This window comes from Bubalus kerabau, chromosome 15 (genome assembly GCF_029407905.1).
Source record: "Bubalus kerabau isolate K-KA32 ecotype Philippines breed swamp buffalo chromosome 15, PCC_UOA_SB_1v2, whole genome shotgun sequence".
NCBI classification, from domain to species: Eukaryota; Metazoa; Chordata; class Mammalia; order Artiodactyla; family Bovidae; genus Bubalus; species Bubalus kerabau.
In genome coordinates this window covers 46,787,733-46,797,528 of record NC_073638.1, presented here as the reverse complement: position 1 = coordinate 46,797,528, position 9,796 = coordinate 46,787,733, and the positions used below count along the sequence as shown (strand labels likewise).

Below are 9,796 nucleotides of genomic sequence, written 5' to 3'. Positions count from 1 at the left end.
CACTCCCTGACGTCCTGGTGGTAAGCGATGAGGACACAACGTTGGTGATAATAATAGCTCGTATTTATTGACCGCTTTCACGGTGCCAGGCTCTGTGTTAAACCCTTTGTACGCATTCGTGCTCACACCAGTCCTGTGAAGTCGCTGCTCTGATTATCCTCGGTTTGCAGACAAGATGCTGAGGTTCAGAAAGGTAAAGCGACTTGTCGGCGCTCATAGGTAAGTGGGGGAAACAAACTGGAACCCAGATGTTTCTTCACACCCTACCCCTGCGGCTGGACATGCGACTGTGACACCAAGGCCTTGCAGACATGAGGAACGAATAGCTCCCTGGCAGAAATTCACAGGAGGGCAAGAAGAAGGGGAGAATGCAGGTGGAAAGTGTGAAGGAAGGAATGGTGGAGCTCAACACTGCAGACTCCCTGGATAGTGGGGTAGTCCCCACTGGTCAGGCCAGTGGCCCAGAGGCCATCAAAGCCAGTGAGAGGGAGTGTCAGCATCCAGAAACCCTCCCCTGACTCATTCCTCCAAGGCAGAGGTTTAATTTATTGTACCTGCGAACTATTGAGCAACTGACTAAAGATCGAGCACCCCTTTGGGGTGCCTAAAACTAAAAATGTCCAAATCTAAACTCATTGTCTCACCCCATTTTTTTTTTTTTTTTTTTTTTGCCTTTTAAGAAGTTTCACTGGGGTGAAAAAGAATTCTCTCCAGTACATGTATCTGAGAACACACAAACACACATGACTGAATGCAGCCCCACTTCATCCATCCCAGTGAGTGGCATCACCATCTACTGCTTGCCTAAGCCGGAAGTCTCAAGATCATATTTGACTACACTTTCACTTGACTTGAGGTGAATATATGTTTTAACGTTTTGTTATGGAGATTTTCAAATATATACACAGAAAGATAACAGAATAGTATAATGAACTCTAATATACCCATCATTCGACTTCAGAAATTATCAACTCCTAGCCAAGAGTTTATTATGATTTGACAAACTTCTATTATATACCATGTACCAAGCCTCAGGCTAGGTCCTAGGGTCCCAAAGATGAATCAGATTTGACTGTCACCCAACTTGGAGGGTATAACATATGACTTTTGTCTTTGAAAGATGAGTAAGAGTTACTCAGAAGAAGAAAGATGTCCTCATTTATTTGATAATTCTCTCTCAACAAATAATTATAGTGTGGGAGGCACTGTCCTTGGTGCTAGGAACTTGTCAAGAGACAAGATTCAGTCCCTGCCCTCATGAAGCTTGAATAACAAAGGAAAGTGATACTAAATATATAATTAGAATTGTGATGAGTGTTTCTAAGGAAATCTGTAGAATACTATGTGAGTGGACTAAATTTTACCTGGGGACATTTGGAAAGACTTTCACAAGGAAGTGGCACTTAGGTGAGGGGAAAGGGTGAGAAAGAAAGAGGTCATCCAGGAGAAGAGAAAATGATCCCAAGTCAAAGGAGAAGTACAAGAAGGCCAGGATGGGTGTGATAATGTAGAAGAATGGCATAAGGTGAGCTGGAAAGGTAGACAGGTACCAAATCAAGGAGAACCATGTTGTTAGGCTTAGGATTTTGGACTTTAATTTAAAGACAATGGGAAATCATCAAAAGGTTTGGGGCACGGGAGGGACATGTTCATTCACCTTTGCTTTTTTTTTTTTTTAATCTTTGTCATTGTTCAGTCACTCATTTGTGTCCAATTTTTTGCAACCCGGTGGACTGCAACACACCAGGCTTCCCTGTCCTTCACTGTCTCCTGGAGTTTGCTCAGATTCATGTCCATTGAGTCAGTGATGCTGTCTAACCATCTCATCCTTTTGCTGCCTGCTTCTCCTTTTGCCTTCAATCTTTCCCAGCTTCAGGGTCTTTTCCAATGAGTCAGCTCTTCTCATCGGGTGGCAAAAGTATTGGAGCTTCAGCTTCAGTATCAATCTTCTTTTTTTAAGAGGTAAATTTTTTAAAAGTTTTTTTTGATGTGGACCATGTTTAAAGTCTTTATTAAATTTGTTACAATAGTGCTTCTGTTTTATGTGTGTGTGTGTGTATATATATATATATGTGTGTGTGTGTATATATATATATATATATAAAAGCTGCGAGGCATGTGGGATCTTAGCTCCCCAACCAGGGATCAAACCTGTACCCCCTGCATTGGAAAGCAAAGATGTAACCACTAAACTGCTAGGGAAGTCCCACCCTTGCATTTTGGAAGATCACTTGTGGCTGCTAAGTAGAGAATAGATAGGAAGAGAGCAAAATTGGCAGGATGAGGACCAGTTAGAAAGCAGTTCTAGGAGATGACTATAGTGGTGGGATTAGGGATGGAGAAGATTGCATAGCTTTAATAAATATTCAGGAGAAGGAACTCAACAATTAGTGATTAATTGATTGGCTAAGGTAGAATGAAGGAAAGGATGACTTCCAGATTTCTGCTTGAGCAAATGAAAAAAGAATCCAGGAATAGCACCCATTTACAGACAGCCCACCAGAATACTTGTCTTGCCAATCCCATTAAGCAGGATGGCTGTAATATCCAGGGATGTCTCTTCAGGTAATCAGAGATGATAATCACAGGTAGATGGTGAAGATGGAGAAAGGCATCTAATTAGTTAAGATGCAAACATACAGTTAAGTGTAGTTAAGATGTACATATAGGCCTCTCCTTTGGGATCTCCACCCTCACTCCTGGGGGGTGTACTATCCTTTGTTTACTGAATAAAACTATGAGCTGTAACCAAGCTGTTAAAAAAAAAAAAAAAAAAGATGTACATACAGGGCAGTTTGATCCACACACACTTTTCCTGAATCCCTGCTCTCCTAGTTCTGCAAAGCCTCCTGATTGGTGGGGTGTTAACCTGTACCCTTCATCTATCCTCTCTATGTTGTATCTCATCCCCCTTCTGATGGTTTCCAGAACAACCAGTAGCTTATGAGCCATTTCAGATACTCTGTGTGGTTTTGACCAACGTGGGTCCCTCTGAGGCAGCACATTTTTCAAATTACTACCTTGGACTTACCAGGAAAAACTGATTAGAAGCAAATCCATCCAGAGTCATTTACCAGGAGTACTGACTTTATGCTGTTTGGTTTAATAGATCAGCCTGGTGAACATCTGTATCACCTAACCAAGTCACCTATAGGGAAGAATAGAGCTTGCAACCTTATTAGCAGCAAAGACACTTTTGGAGCAAAGATGACCTTTTCTACTACTGTATGTAAATATTGCTTTGATATTGTAATTTTTCTTGTAGTTGATACAATAAACCCTCTTTCTTCAGATTGGTTGTTATCATTTGGAAAATCCATGAGTAAAATCTTCCTACATATTATATGCTGCTGCTGCTGCTGCTAAGTCACTTTAGTCGTGTCCGACTCTGCGACCACATAGACCTCAGCCCACCAGGCTCCCCCGTCCCTGGGATTCTCCAGGCAAGAACACTGGAGTGGGGTGCCATTGCCTTCTACCATATTATATGCACTGGATCTCAAAATTCAATTGCTACGTCTAGCAAGGACTTCCTCAACACCATTCTTCGACAGGACTATTCTAGTGCATTCCTAGGAAGACCAAGTAGAGAATGAGAAAAGGACAGAGGACTGAACTCTGGGAATGCTAGCATTTGGTGAGCCAGCAGAGGAAAAGAAGGCCCAGAGGAAAGCGGAGAAGAAACAGAGAATAAGAGAAGATGGCATCCCACTCCAGTACTCTTGCCTGGAAAATCCCATGGACGGAGGAGCCTGGTGGGCTGCAGTCTATGGGGTCGCTAAGAGTTGGACACGACTGAGTGACTTCACTTTCACTTTTCACTTTCATGCATTGGAGAAGGAAATGGCAACCCACTCCAGTGTTCTTGCCTGGAGAATCCCAGAGACGGGGGAGCCTGATGGGCTGCCATCTATGGGGTTGCACAGAGTCGGACACGACTGAAGTGACTTGCAGCAGCAGCAGCAGGAGAGAGCTAATGTCATGGAAGAAATCCAAGGGAGGAAAGATTTTCAAGGAGGAAGATATGATCAACAGCATCAAATGCAGCAAAGATTTCCAACAGGTCAAGGTCAAAAAATGTATCCTTTGAATTTGGCAATATGGAGGTCATGGATCCCCCTATGATCTATACTAGCAGAAAATAGAGGCAGAAGCCACAATGCAATAGTACTTAAGCAAATGAAAATCAGGAAGTAGGATAAGCAAGTGCAGATCCCTCTTTAAGAAAGTTGGAAGAAAGAATAGACAGCTGAAAAGTGGTACAAAGTTGAAGATTCTGGTTTTATCTTTTTTTTTTTTTTCCTTAAAGATGACAGAGACTTGAATATGGTCTGTGTGCCTACATTACATACTAAGTCGCTTCAGTTGTGTCTAACTCTTTGTGACCCCTTGGACTGTAGCCTGCCAGGCTCCTCTGTCCATGGGATTCTCCAGGCAAGAGTGCTGGAATGCGTTACCATGCCCTTTTCCAGAGGATCTTCCCGACCCAGGGATCAAGCCTGTATCTCTTACATTTCCTACATTGGCAGCATTCTTTACCACTAGCACCACCTGGGTATAAACTACAGAAAGATAGAGAAGTAGAGAAGGTAGATTTGAAAGGAAAGAAAAAAAAAGATAGATTGAGGTCCTGGAGGTGATGAGAGGAGGTGGGATCGAGGGCTTAGATAGAATTGGACACCTGAGCTTTATAGGCTGAAGGGTTGGGGTGAGGATAGAGGGTAGATAGGATAATTAATAAGGTGGGAGCCAGGCAAGATATTAAGGTATTTCACGCCTAGTGATATCAATATTTCTGAAGTCTCTAGCTGAGGAAGGGAAGGAGGACTGGATGGAGAGTATGGAAAACCTTATAAGTATTATCCTGTCATTAACAAGTTGTTGTTGCCTTTGTTGTTACCAGTGCAGCATCTTTTCCTCCTCTGATTGGTAACAGCACATCAGTTTTCTTTGAAGACCCATCTCCTCCCCACTCTTAATCTCTGGGGTTCAGATGGGAATCATTCGAACTCTACAACCCATTTCAGTGCTGGACTTTTATCCAGGATCAAGTCAAAATGATCAATTCAGAGATAGGCACATGACTATTCTGAGCCAGTTAAACTCAGTTCCAGGCATTTTCCTTCCACTTTTGGGCTAGTGGTGCTGGTAGAATATAAGCCTGATCCTTATCTTGCCACAAGAAGGGATAAGCCTGCCTGAAAATGAAGCCAATGTAAAAAAAGCAGAGCTAAAGGATGGAGAGAGACAGTTGCTTGATAACATCCATTTAACCCCTTTGTTTGCCTTTTCCTGAAGTCACATAAGTTGATCAATATTTTTTGTTTACACCACTTTGAGCTGGGTTTTATTGCTTGCAACCAAGAGTTATGACACATATATGAGGTCAATATTGCCTATTGGTACTCAGCCCTACATCCATTGTTCTGTAATGTCCCTTGTACCAACAAGGCTGGAGATCTGAAAACACATTTCTCAGGTTCCTTTGTCGGTTCGTTCCAGTTGGATTGTGCCAATGGGAACCCTCGCTTGAGGAAGGTAGGAGGAAGGAAAGAGTCACTCTGTTTTTGGCAGGGCCTCTGGTGAATTCAGGAGCAGTGGCTCCACCCTAGCAAACACGGAGGCTGTTACAGTAGCATCAGCAATACAAGCGCCAGCTGCCGTAGCACCCGGTGCAGATTTGTGGGTTCCACCTGCCTGTTGTTCTTTGGGCAATACCTTTTCTGCCTTTTGCTCCTTTAAGTCAAGACTAGTGGTAGTTTCCTGGTCTCTGGGTAACTCTGTTTTCCTTCTTATGCTTCTTCAGACCTCCCCCAAAATTTTGTAACAAATTCCTTGCTGTCAAATCCTCCTCTAAGGTTGATGTATGGCAGAAACCAGCACAACATTGTAAAACAATTATCCTCCAATTTAAAATTTAAAAATAAGTAATTTTTTTTAATTTTATTTTATTTTTTAAACTTTACATAATTGTATACCTGTGGCTGATTCATTTTGATATTTGGCAAAACTAAAAATAAGTAATTTTTTTAAATGCAAAAAAAAAAAAATATCCTCCTCTACTTGGAATATCTAGAGTGCTCTCTCTATCCTTATGGAACAGGGATTGATACATATTTTCCTATTTTGCATACACATATACACCACACACATGGCTCAGAAAGGCTGAGTTTCTCAAATCTACAGAGTTAGTAAGTGGGCCAACTGGGACTGGAGTTCAAACATGTCTGACTCAAGCTCACACTCTTTCTCTGCCCTAAAGTTGGCTTTTGTTGTTTTTTTTTTTTTTTCTTTTCCATGGTTAGATTAAATAGAAGTTAAAGGGAACAGAGAAATAAAGCCATTGTTAAGAAAATTGTTCAGTTGATCAACCTTGATGTTCAATTTGGATGGGAAAAAAGTCAGAGAGCAGTGAGGGAAAATGAAGAAGGATAAAGGTAGGAGGCTGTGGTTACGAGGGTGTTGGAATTGAAGGAATTGCTTCACAGGTGGAGCAGTTGTGAATGAGGACTAGGGTCTGGTTTGGGTGACTGAAGTAGGGTCTTCAGCAAGTGAGGACATAGTCAGGAGGTTAGTAGATGGGAGCCATAAGGACACTGTGGCTCATTTGCTTGATGCCAAAGAAAAGAATTTAACCTGCATAGAAAGAGGAAGAAAATAGCATAGGCATGTATGGGAGTCTTGCCAATGGTGAGCTGCTTCCCTTCCACTGGGACAGCTCCAGGGGCAGGAAGAAGTCCCTGGGGCAGAGCCCAATCTCTTCATTGGCGAGAAAGAGAGAAGCATATTAACCACGGAGTGTGTAAAGAATACACAGAAGCTTATTGACCATGGAGTGTGCATTTGAGAGGGCACCATGGGAAATTTGGGAAGAAGTGGCACAATGATGAGCAGGAAAAGGGTCCATGGAGTCATTCGGCAGTGAAATTCTCACTCCGTCACCCTCCTATCCTGTCTGTCAGCAAGTCCTGCAGAATGTCTTCTTTTTAATTAAGTAACTTATTTGGCTGCACCAGGTGTTCGTTGGACTTAGTTGCATGCGAACTCTTAGTTGCAGCATGTGGGATCTACCTCCCTGGCCAGGGATCGAACTCAGCCCCCCTGCATTGGGAGTGTGGAGTCTCAGCCAGTGGACCATCAGGGAAATCCCCTATATGATTTTTAATCTGCCTGCTTCTCTTCATCTCCACTGCACCAGTGTCCGGGCCTCCATGATTTATACCTGGACCACAGCACTGACCTCCTCAGTGCCCTTCTCACATCCACAGTGATCTCCTTTCACTCAGAATCCACTCTGCAACAGAGTCATCTTTCTAAAATGTAAATCTCATCGAGTGTGAGGACTCCTTGGTCTAAAATCCCTCAGTAGGTCTCCATTGCCCCAAAGATAGACAAAATCCAAGCTTCCTAGCCTGGCGGGCAAGCCCCCCATGAGCTGAGAAGCCCCTGGCTCCTTCTCCAGCCTCACCTCCAGCCAGCCTCTCACTCATCCCCTGTACTCATGAGTAGTTGTGGTTCCCACTCCCGGCTCTTCTTTGCTTGTGTTGCCTCTTCTGCCTGTAATGTACCAGGCATGGTAAAGCACTGCATATGTTCTACTCATGTTTTAAAATTCAGCTATAAAGGCTTTCCTAACTTGCTCCCTATCCAGGTATTGCTGGTTCTGATTTCATTTTCATATATAGTCTTCCATCTTAATGTCTGTCTCACTCTATTGCATTTATCTGATGCCTTGTCTGCATTCCCCTCCAACCTCCCCCCGCCCCAACTGTGTAGAGTGGCAGACCTTGGGGCAGAAACTGTCCAACCCATCTTTTTTCCTACTGCCTGACACACTACCCTGAGCATAGGAGGTGCTAAGAGGGTGGATGGAAGAATCATGAGTTGACCTTTTCTGAAAGTTCCTTGGACACAAGCTTAGAGGCTTCCCTTCAACAGAGCAGATGGGAGAAGAGAAGAGGAGACTTAGTCCTCCTTTCTCAGTAGAGAGGAGGAAGTTAGCCTCCAATACCACAGTTGCTGGATAACTGTTTAGAACACCTCTAGGCATCCTGACATGATGCAGTGTTGGCTCCAGATGTGGCACATGGACTGGATGAAACCCAGAACTAAGACTCTGGCCTTGTCTTCACCCCTCAGGCTGAAGGAGAAGAAGCCAACCCCATGAGGAGAACCATCCAGACATCTTCAAGGATGGAAGGGAAAACTCAAGACACTTCTTGGAAGTGGATCCCGCAGCCCTGGTGCCTGGCCCCTACCTCTGTTTCGAGTCCCAGCCAAACTCCAGTCCTGGATGGTCTATGATCTAAGGGGCCGGGGTTCATCACCTGCTTCTCTTCCCAGCCATTGAGCCTGGGAAAGGAACCCGGGGCAGTTCTCCTGGTCAACAAGGGCCTGGTGCCTGTTGGGAACCATGCTATGACCTGGCCCCCCAGTGCCAGGTTTGTCTGTCTTCTCTTCTACTTAGACCCACAGAGGATGGGGCCACCAGGTCAGAAGGGACCATGGACCAGAGTGGTTGTCCTTCCAAGGATCCTCTGGAGTGAATCCAAGAGGTGGGTTTGAGTCCATACTCAATGTCATAGGAAAGTGTCTAGTATTGTTCCCATTTAATGGAAGAGGTCACTGAGCCTAGCATATAGAAGCTCAGAGTGAGGGCCCCTTGCTAGAGTCTGAGGCTTTTTTTTTTTTTTTTTTTTTTTTTTTGAGCCTAAAACAAGTTTTCAACCTCAAGTGACTTGGAAAGGTAGAGGACGAAAAAGGTCTCACCTCGAGACCCAGTTGCCTATAGTCCAGGCCAATCCCCAATCAAATGGTTGTCAGTAAGTTTGGACCCTAAAGTCTTGGTCAGCTTATGACCAGAAAAGAACAAACCACTGTAACCTCCACCCAGATGACACTGCTGGCCTAGATGGTGCAAATATGCAGGGGACTGATGGGTAGCCAACAGGACGCCCACCAGGCTGTGTGACGTTCTGCAAATGTGTTTCATAGTGCCAGGCCCCAGAGTCAGTCCTTCTTCCATTTTCCCTGCTTGCTTCAGGCAGGTGAAACACTCACTTTTCATTCCGCTTGTTGTGCCTAACTCATAGCAACCAAGCCTCATCTGCTGTGATGCTGCCTGAACCCCCTGGACCTACAATTTGAGGAAAGGGGCCTTGTGAAAGCTGAGCACCGAAGAATTGATGCTTTTGAACTGTGGTGTTGGAGAAGACTCTTGAGAGTCCCTTGGACTGCAAGGAGATCCAACCAGTCCATTCTAAAGGAGATAAGCCCTGGGTGTTCTTTGGAAGGAATGATGCTAAAGCTGAAACTCCAGTACTTTGGCCACCTCATGAAAAGAGTTGACTCATTGGAAAAGACTCCAATGCTGGGAGGGATTGGGGGCTGGAGGAAAAGGGGACAACAGAGGATGAGATGGCTGGATGGTATCACCGACTCGATGGACGTGAGTTTGAGTGAATTCCGGGAGATGGTGATGGACAGGGAGGCCTGGCATGCTGCGATTCATAGGGTCTTAAAGAGTCAGACACGACTGAGCGACTGAACTGAACTGAACTGAACAGCCCTTCATGGCAGCCCTGGGCCAGTACACTTAGTGCATGTGTAGCCACTTCCAGCCCTATTTCCCTATGTCCTGGGGCCAAGGTGTGGTCAGTTATTAGCAGGGCAGAGTCCCTGCTCTGCTTCTTACTTGCTGTGCCAACACAGGGGTTCCTTTCTCTACATTTTTCTCTGTTCCCCTCTTTTTTATAATATTGTTTTTCAATTGGAGGATAATTGCTTTACGATGTTG

General features: G+C 44.4%; 1 long non-coding RNA gene across 1 annotated transcript; it reads left to right on the top strand.

Annotated features, from left to right (window-relative positions):
* Positions 1-9: 9 nt before the first annotated feature.
* On the top strand, positions 10-9,289 carry LOC129629047 (uncharacterized). The gene is made up of 4 exons (XR_008703058.1): positions 10-219; positions 681-856; positions 8,140-8,555; positions 9,093-9,289. It is a non-coding gene; the product is annotated as an uncharacterized LOC129629047 (long non-coding RNA).
* Positions 9,290-9,796: the final 507 nt, after the last annotated feature.